We start from the raw sequence: 8,448 nt of genomic DNA, 5'->3' as shown, positions 1-8,448 counted from the left end.
TTAATAAAGACCCTTGCACATGTATTTTATCTGACACACATATATATGTGTGTCAGAAAAAATACATGTGCAAGGGTCTTTATTATTGTTTGAAGGCTATGGGGTTAGCAAATTAACTTACTTCCTATCAAAGTTGATGTTCTAGCTATAACTTTGGATACAAAATCAGAACTAGAAGGGGTTTAAATGCATTCATACTTCAATTGCTATTGAGTGAAGAAAGGTTGAATTGTGCATTTTCCTTGGCAACTGCATTCATCTCCTGGGAAGCTTTCTCTATCTTTTCTCAGTCATGTTTAAAATCAAGCCTGTGCCACTCCTACTTAAATAAGCACCATCATCAAAAGATGCCATATTTCCTGCTCTGATTCTTCTTTGTGACCATGGGCACTTGAAAGGTCCACTGTACATGTTTGAGGCTCGCTCATCTTTTGTGAAGAATGACAACACTGCAGACAATTTATTTTGCGTTTAAAATTGACATAATTACGTAGTGGCAAAGAGAGCATATATTTTGGAATTAGATCAAGGTTACAATGTGAACCAGCTTTGTAACCTTAATCAAAGTCATTAAATGTTGTAAGCTTCATATATAATCTGAAGATATCTGTCAATAAAGCAAGGTCAGTGTGTAGATTTAATGCAATAAAATGTGAAATAATCCACAGAATACCATTTACAGAATGATCACTAAAAGCTGTGAAGAAAGAATTCCTCTCCCCCTTTCTTTGCTCTCTTGCTCTGTGGTCCTAAAACTATACAAATGACTTTTGGCTTGCTTCCTTGAGGGGAGGGTGAGCTGGGTTGGTAAACAGATAATATAATCTAGGAAATTATTTCATGGAGAAATGAACGAAAAGCTTATAAACCCAGAGTGGAGAACATTTTAATTAAACAGAGTACTACCCCCAAAAATGTCCATTTAAGTTAAAGTTCATAGAATACATAGGAGTTAGCTTCAACCCAACTCTTAATCTCTGCATGCATCAAAGATTTGGGGAGGCCTCAGAGCGGCGGTCTCTACTTTATTAGAAAGAGAAAGCTGGGCCGGGTGCTGTGGCTTACACCTGCAATCCCAGCACTTTGGGAGGCTGTACCCGGTCAATCACAAGGTCAAGAGATCGAGACCATCCTGGCCAACATGGTGAAACCCCGTCTCTACTAAAAATACAAAAATTAGCTGGGCGTGGTGGCATGTACCTGTAGTCCCAGCTACTTGGGGGGCTGAGGCAGAAGAATCGCCTGAATCCAGGAGGTAGAGGTTGCGGTGAGCCGAGATCTCGCCACCGCACTCCAGCCTAGCGACAGGATGAGACTCCGTCTCAAAAATAAAAAAAAAAAGAAAGAAAGAGAAAGCTAAGCAACCTTCTTTAAGACAAAACAAAATGGAAAGAAAAAGGTTGGGTAGCAGTTAGCTTTTCTACTACTGTAGCATACATTTCAGAAGTGAAGTATATTTAATATATACGCATCTCTATTTTCATTCCAGGAAGACAGATTGTCATACCATCTTTCTACTTGTAGGGCACCCAAAGGGTTTTGTTTATAAAAATCAATAAGTCCAGGGCTCTTTGTTTTTTCGTAAGCCAACCTATTTTACCTTTCAACTGTCTGCTGAAGGAAGCCATGTATCTTCCAGCAAGTAGTTGGATTTTATCAATTCTTTGTGATCCATTATCAGGCAGCCAAGATTCAAGGTCACCCACTTTAGATGTTTGCTTCCTGGCAGAGGGCCCTTGTCCTGATGAAGGCCCTTAAAGTTGGTAAATGAGCATAGACTATTTTGGGCTTTATGAAATGCAATTCATCACCCAGTGCTCCTCATCTAGTCTTGCCTTGTGTCTAATCACTTGGCATTTTTAGCAGGTGAATGGTGCTTTCATGGAGCTCCTCATTTTCTCTGTGCCTTCTCTAAAAGGGCTAGAGTAGTTCAGTGTGTTAGATCTATGAGGTAGGGTTGTTGAGATTTTCAGGAGCATTCACTATAAAGAAGACAATTTCTGCCAAAGATTATGTAATACAGTCACTTCCCCAAATGTACTAAAAATAACCCCCAGTTGGTTTCCTAATTCAAGTACATTGACAAATTTTACAAACATTTAAGAATTCTCTGGGGGCCTGGGTGCGGCGACTCTCGCCTGTAATGCCAGCACTTTGGGAGGCTGACATAGGCAGATCACGCGGTCAAGAGATGGAGACCATCCTGGCCAACATGGTGAAACCCTGCTTCTACTAAAAATACAAAAATCAGCTGGGCGTGGTTGCGTGCTACTGGAGTCCCCGCTACTCGGGAGGCTGAGGCAGGTGAATGGCTTGAACCCGGGAGGCGGAAATTGCGCCACTGCCCTCCAGCCTGGCAACAGAGCAAGACTCTGTCTCAGAAAAAAAAAAAAAGAATTCCTTGGGGTTTTGGATAACTTAAGGTTTTACCTTTTTGTTTTGTTATTATTTGGGGCTACTGTCTTTATTAATTTTTTTTGTTTGTTTGTTTTTGTTGTTGTTGTTGTTGTTGTTGTTGTTTTAGACAGAGTCTCACTCTGTCGCCCAGGTTGGAGTGTAGTGGCCTGATCTCAGCTCACTGCAACCTCTGCCTCCCTGGTTCAAGCGATTCTCCTGCCTCAGCCTCCCCAGTAGCTGAGATTACAGGAACGCACCACCACGCCTGACTAATTTTTGTATTTTTAGTAGAGACAGGGTGTCGCCATGTTGGCCAGGCTGGTCTCAAACTCCTGGCCTCACGTGATCCACCCGCCTCAGCCTCCCAAAGTGCTGCGATTACAGGCGTGAGCCACGCGAGCCCAGCCTAATTTCTTCTTTCTATTTTTCTTTAATCACTGACTTTTCCTGTTCCAGGTTTTTAAATCAAAAACTAATTTCTTTTATTTACAAAATTTCTTATTTTTTAACTTTTAGGTTCATTAATAGTCAGTGTTTATTATTGTATTAGCCAGGACTCTCCAGAGAAAAACAACCAATAGACGACTGGGGAAAAAAGAGAGAGAGAGAATTCATTAGAAGGTATATTGGGTCGAACGGCTATGAAGGCTGAGAAGTCCCACAGTCTGCTGTCATTAAGATGGAGACAGAGGAAAGACTATAGTGTGATTTGAAGGCTTGAGATGCAGATGCAACTCCTTGACCTTGGATTTCTAAGCCTCCGTAACTGTGAGAAAAAAATTCCTTTTTTTTTTTTTTTTTTTTTAATATATTACCCAGTTTCAAATATTCTGTTAAAAGCAACAGAAAACAGACCAAGCCACAGTCTGTGTCTGAAGGCCTGAGAACCAAGAAAGCCAAAGGCAGGAGATCAAAGTCCCAACTCAAGCCCTCAGGCAGAAGGTGAATTCAACTCTAACTTTTTGTTCTATTCAGGCCCTCAGAGAATGAAAGGATGCCCACTCACAGTGGCAGGGGTGGGGAGGCGGCGGAGGGCATCTGCTTTACTCGGTCCACCAATTCAAATGCACATCTCTTCCGGAAACACCCTTACAGACACACCCAGAAATGATGTTTAACCGCTATCTTGGCATCCCATGGCTCAGGCAAGTTGACACATAGAATTCAGCACCACAATTGTTTTATATATCTAAGTGTTACCTTTGCTATCAATTTTAACAGCAAATTTCCATTTTAATGTTTTATCTGACTCAATAGTTCTCTATAAATGAATGTTTTATATATGCATAGATTTTACACTTCAGTATTTTTTTTTTTTTTTTTGCTCCTAATTTGTTGTTAATTCTTAATTGTATTGGGTTTTGTTTAATGGATATAGATTACATAAAATCAGCTTTTTATAACTTGTTCAGATTTCCCTTGGTTCCTAGTTCATAATTATTTGTGAATGTTTTGTATATGTTATTTAAAAGTACAGTTTTGTTCAATTTAGAGGAATACATATCTATTATTTGCTCAAATAAATAATTCACATTAACAAAAAAAATGCAACTTCTATTGAATTTAAATTCTATTTGTTCAAACATTTTATTATTCAATATACCTGTACTTATTTTGGTCTACTTATCTATTCTGTCACTTTTGAGAGAGGTGTAATAACCTCTCTCACTAGTTTTGTAGCTTTGTCAATTTGTCTTCCACAGCTAATCATTTTTTCTTTACGTATTTTAAGCTGTGTTTCTGAATGCATAAGTATTATTGACTAAAATATTTTCATGGTGAATTATTCACTTCATCAATATGAAAATTGTATTTTATTTTCATCTTGAATTCTACTTGATCCTGCTTGCTTTATTTTGTTTGTTCCTCAAAAAATGTGCTTTTAGTAGATTAATGTTATCCATTTATGTTGACAATGATTATTTTATTTTAAAATTTTCAGCCTATTTAGTGATTTATTTTTATCCTAAGTCTTCATTACATCTTCCTCCCCTTTTTAAGTTCTTATATGTTTACCTATTACATTTCCTTCAAGGATTTTGCTGCTCTTGTTTCTCTAATGATCTGGAATTTATTTCTATTTACATTAAAGATGTTAACATATATACTTAAAATTATATTTGTCAAAGTCTTTCTAGCATTAATCCATATTTGTAACACCCTCCTCCTCTCACTTTTAATTCTTCACCCAACAAAACAAAGAAATAACCCTATTTATCTTTTTTTTCCTACTAGACATAGGTTTTATATGATTTCTATCTATCGTGGTGTAGTTTTAAAAAAATTGTTGATACTGTTTCAGAGAGTATTTTTTGGTACTCGAGTGTTATTTGGCCTGCTTGGGAGTATTTTGCAGTATATGCTTTATGTTTTGAGGGGGAGCTAGAATGTACCACCTCCTCCTGTGTATTTCTGGCATAGTACCACTATTTTGACACAAGCGCCCAAACTCACTGCTCCTTCCCTGAGCTACACTGCTTTGTGGCTTTGTATAGGTTTTATAGGAGAGATGAACTTTGCACAGGTGTCAAAAAGCTGGCCTAATTGTGTATCCTAACTGATCACACTGCTTAGAGATATGGCCCTATCTTCCAATATCTTCCATTTTCAGGCTTGGAAAGCCTCTGAAAACACCTCTACTATTTTAGCAGTCTTGGCCTGTCCTTGTTTTTGCCTGTGGTTTCATTTATTTTCATCTAGAAGTTATCCATTTCACAAATTTCAGGAATTACTCAGTTAACTTGCTTTGTTCAACTTTTATTTTAAATTCATGGGTACATGTGCAGGTTTGTTACATAGGTAAACTTGTGTTGTGAGGGTTTGTTGTACAGATCATTTCATCACCCAGGTATTAAGCCAAGCATCCATTCATTATTTGTCCTGTTCCTCTCCCTCCTTCCACCTTCCACCCTCTGATAAACCCCAGTGTGTATTGTTTCCCCGTAATCCCATGTGTCCATGTGTTCTCATCATTTCGCTCCCACTTGTAAGTGAGAACATGTGGTTTTTGTTTTTCTATTCTTGTGTTGGTGTGCTAAGGATAATGGCCTCCAGCTCCATCCATGTCCCTGCAAATGACATGATCTTGTTTTTTTATGGCTGCATAGTATTCCATGATATGTATGTACCACATTTTCTTTATCCAGTCTAGCATTGATAGGCATTCAAGTTGATTTCATGTCTTTGCTATGTGTGAATAGTGCCGCAATGCACATATGTGTGCATGTGTCTTTATAGTAGAACGATTTTTGTTCCTTTGGGTATATACCTAGTAATAGGATTGCTAGGTTGAATGGTATCTCTGTCTTTAGTTCTTTGAGGAATCACCACAGTCTCCCACAATGCTTGAACTAATTTACACTCCCATCAACAGTGTATGACCATTCCTTTTTCTCCACAACCTCACCATCATCTGTTATTTTTAAACTTTTACATAACAGCTATTCTGAGTGGTGTGAGATAATATCTCATTGTGGTTTTGATTTGTGTTTCTCTAATGATCAGTGATGTTTTGCTTTTTTTCATATGATTGTTGGATGCATGTATGTTACCTTTTGAAGTGCCTGTTTATGTCCTTTGCCCACTTTTTAATGAGGTTGTTTCTTTTTTTCTTCTTGTAAATTTGAGTTCCTTACAAATGCTGAATATTAGACCTTTGTCAGATGCATAGTTTGCAAAAATTTTCTCCCATTCTAAAGGTTGTCTGTTCACTCTGTTGATAGTTTACTTTGCTGTGCACAAGCTCTTTGGTTGAATTAGATTCCATTTGTCAAATATTATTTTGATGAATTGTTTTTGGTGTCTTCAAAATGAAATTTTTGCCTGTTCCATCTCTTGAATGGTATTATCTAGGTTGTCTTCCAGAGTTTTTATAGTTTTGGATTTTACATTTAAATCTTTAATCTACCTTGAGTTATTAATTTTTGTATATGTTGTAAAGAAGGGGTCCAGTTTTAATCTGCATATGGCTAGTCAGTTATCCCATCACCATTTATTGAATAAGGAATCCTTTCCCTATTGCTTATTTTTGTCAGGTTTGTTGAAGATCAGATGTTTGTAGGTGTGTGGTCTTATTTCCGGGTTGTCTATTCTCTTCCATTGGTCTATGTGTCTGTTTTTGCACCAGTACCATGCTGTTTTGATTACTGTAGCCCTATAGCACAGTTTGAAGTTGGGTAGGGTGATGCCTCCAGTGTTGTTCTTTTTGCTTAGGAATGTCTTGGCTATTCAGGCTGTTTCTGGTTCCATATGAATTTTAAAATAGCTCTGTCTAGTTCTCTGAAGAGTCCCAGTGGGATTTTAATAGGAAATAGTATTGAATGTATAAACTGCTTTGGGCAGTGTGGCCATTTTCACAATTTTGATTCTTCCTATACATGAGCATGGAATGTTTTTCCATTTGTTTCTATCACCTCTGATTTCTTTGAGCAGTGATTTGTAGTTCCCCTTGTTGAGGACTTTTACCTCCTTAGTTAACTGTATTGCAAGATATTTTAATCTTTTTGTGGCAGTTATGAGTGTGTATTTATTCATGATTTGGTCCTCAGCTTGATTGTTGTTGGCATATAGGAATGCTAGTGATTTTGGCACACTGATTTTGTTTCCTGAGACTTTGCTGAAGTTGCTTATCAGCTTAAGAAGCTTTTGAGTGGAGACGAAGGGGTTTTCTAGATATAGGATCATCTCTAGATATGGGACCATCAATTATCTGCAAACTAAGATAATTTGACTTCTTCTCTTCATATTTTAATACCTTTTATTTCTTTCTCTTGCCTGATTGCCCTGTCCAGAACTTCCAATACTGTGTTGAATAGGAATGGTGAGAGAGGGCACCCTTGGCTTGTACTGGTTTTCAAGGGGAATGCTTCCAGCTTTTGCCCATTCAGTATGATATTGGCTGTGGGTGTTTCACGTAGAGCTTTTATTATTTTGAGGTATGCTCCTTCAACACCTAGTTTATTGAGAATTTTTAACAGGAATCAGTGTAGAATTTTATTGAAGGCCTTTTCTGCATCTATTGAGATAATCATGTGGTTTTTGTCTTTTGTTCTGTTTATGTGAAGAATCACATTTATTGATTTGCATATATTGAACCAACCTTGCATCCTAGAAATAAAACCGACTTGATCATGGTGGATACACTTTTTGATGTGCTGCTGGGTTCAGTTCACCAGCATTTTGTTGAGGATTTTTGCATGTATGTTCATCAAGAATATCAACCTGAAGTTTTCTTTTTTTGTTGTGTCTATGCCAAGTTTTTTTGTGTGTTTGTTTGTTTGTTTGTTTGTTTTGGAGTTTTGCTCTGTCACCCAGGCTGGAGTGCAGTGGCACAATCTAAGCTCACTACAGCCTCTGCCTGCTGAGTTCCAGCAATTCTGTGCCTCAGACTCGGAGTAACTAGGATTACAGGTGCCCACCACCATGGCCAGCTAATTTTTTTTTGTATTTTCAGTAGAGACAGGGTTTCACCATCTTGGCCAGGCTGACCTTGAACTCCTGACCTTGTGATCCACCCTCCTCAGCCTCCCAAAGTGCTAGGATTACAGGCATGAGCCACTGCACCTGGCAGCTCTGCCAGGTTTTGGTATCAGAATGATGTTGGCCTCATAGAATGAGTTAGGGAGGAGTTCCTTTCTCAAGTTTTTGGAATAGTTTCAAATACAAATGGTACCAGCTCTTTTTTGTACATCTGGTAGAATTCAGCCAAGATTCCATTTGGTTTGGGGCTTTTTCTTGGTTGGCAGGCTATTTATTACTCTCAATTTCAGAGTTCATTATTGGTCAGTTCAGGGATTCAGTTTCTTCCTGGTTCAGTCTTGGGAGGATATATGAGTCCAGGAATTTATCAATTTATTCTGTATTTTCTAGTTTATGTTTATAGAGGCATTCATAATGTTCTCTGATGTTTGTTTGTATTTCTGTGGAGTCAGTGGTAGTATTTCCCTTGTTTTTCTGATTGTGCTTACTTGAATCATCTCTCTTTTCTTCCTTATTAGTCTAGCTAGTGGTGCATTTATTATATTAATTCTTTCAAAAAAAAAAAAAAAAAAA

This window comes from Rhinopithecus bieti, unplaced genomic scaffold (genome assembly GCF_001698545.2).
Source record: "Rhinopithecus bieti isolate Rb0 unplaced genomic scaffold, ASM169854v2 scaffold_20153, whole genome shotgun sequence".
In the NCBI taxonomy this organism is placed as follows: Eukaryota; Metazoa; Chordata; class Mammalia; order Primates; family Cercopithecidae; genus Rhinopithecus; species Rhinopithecus bieti.
This window is presented reverse-complemented; position numbering follows the sequence as displayed.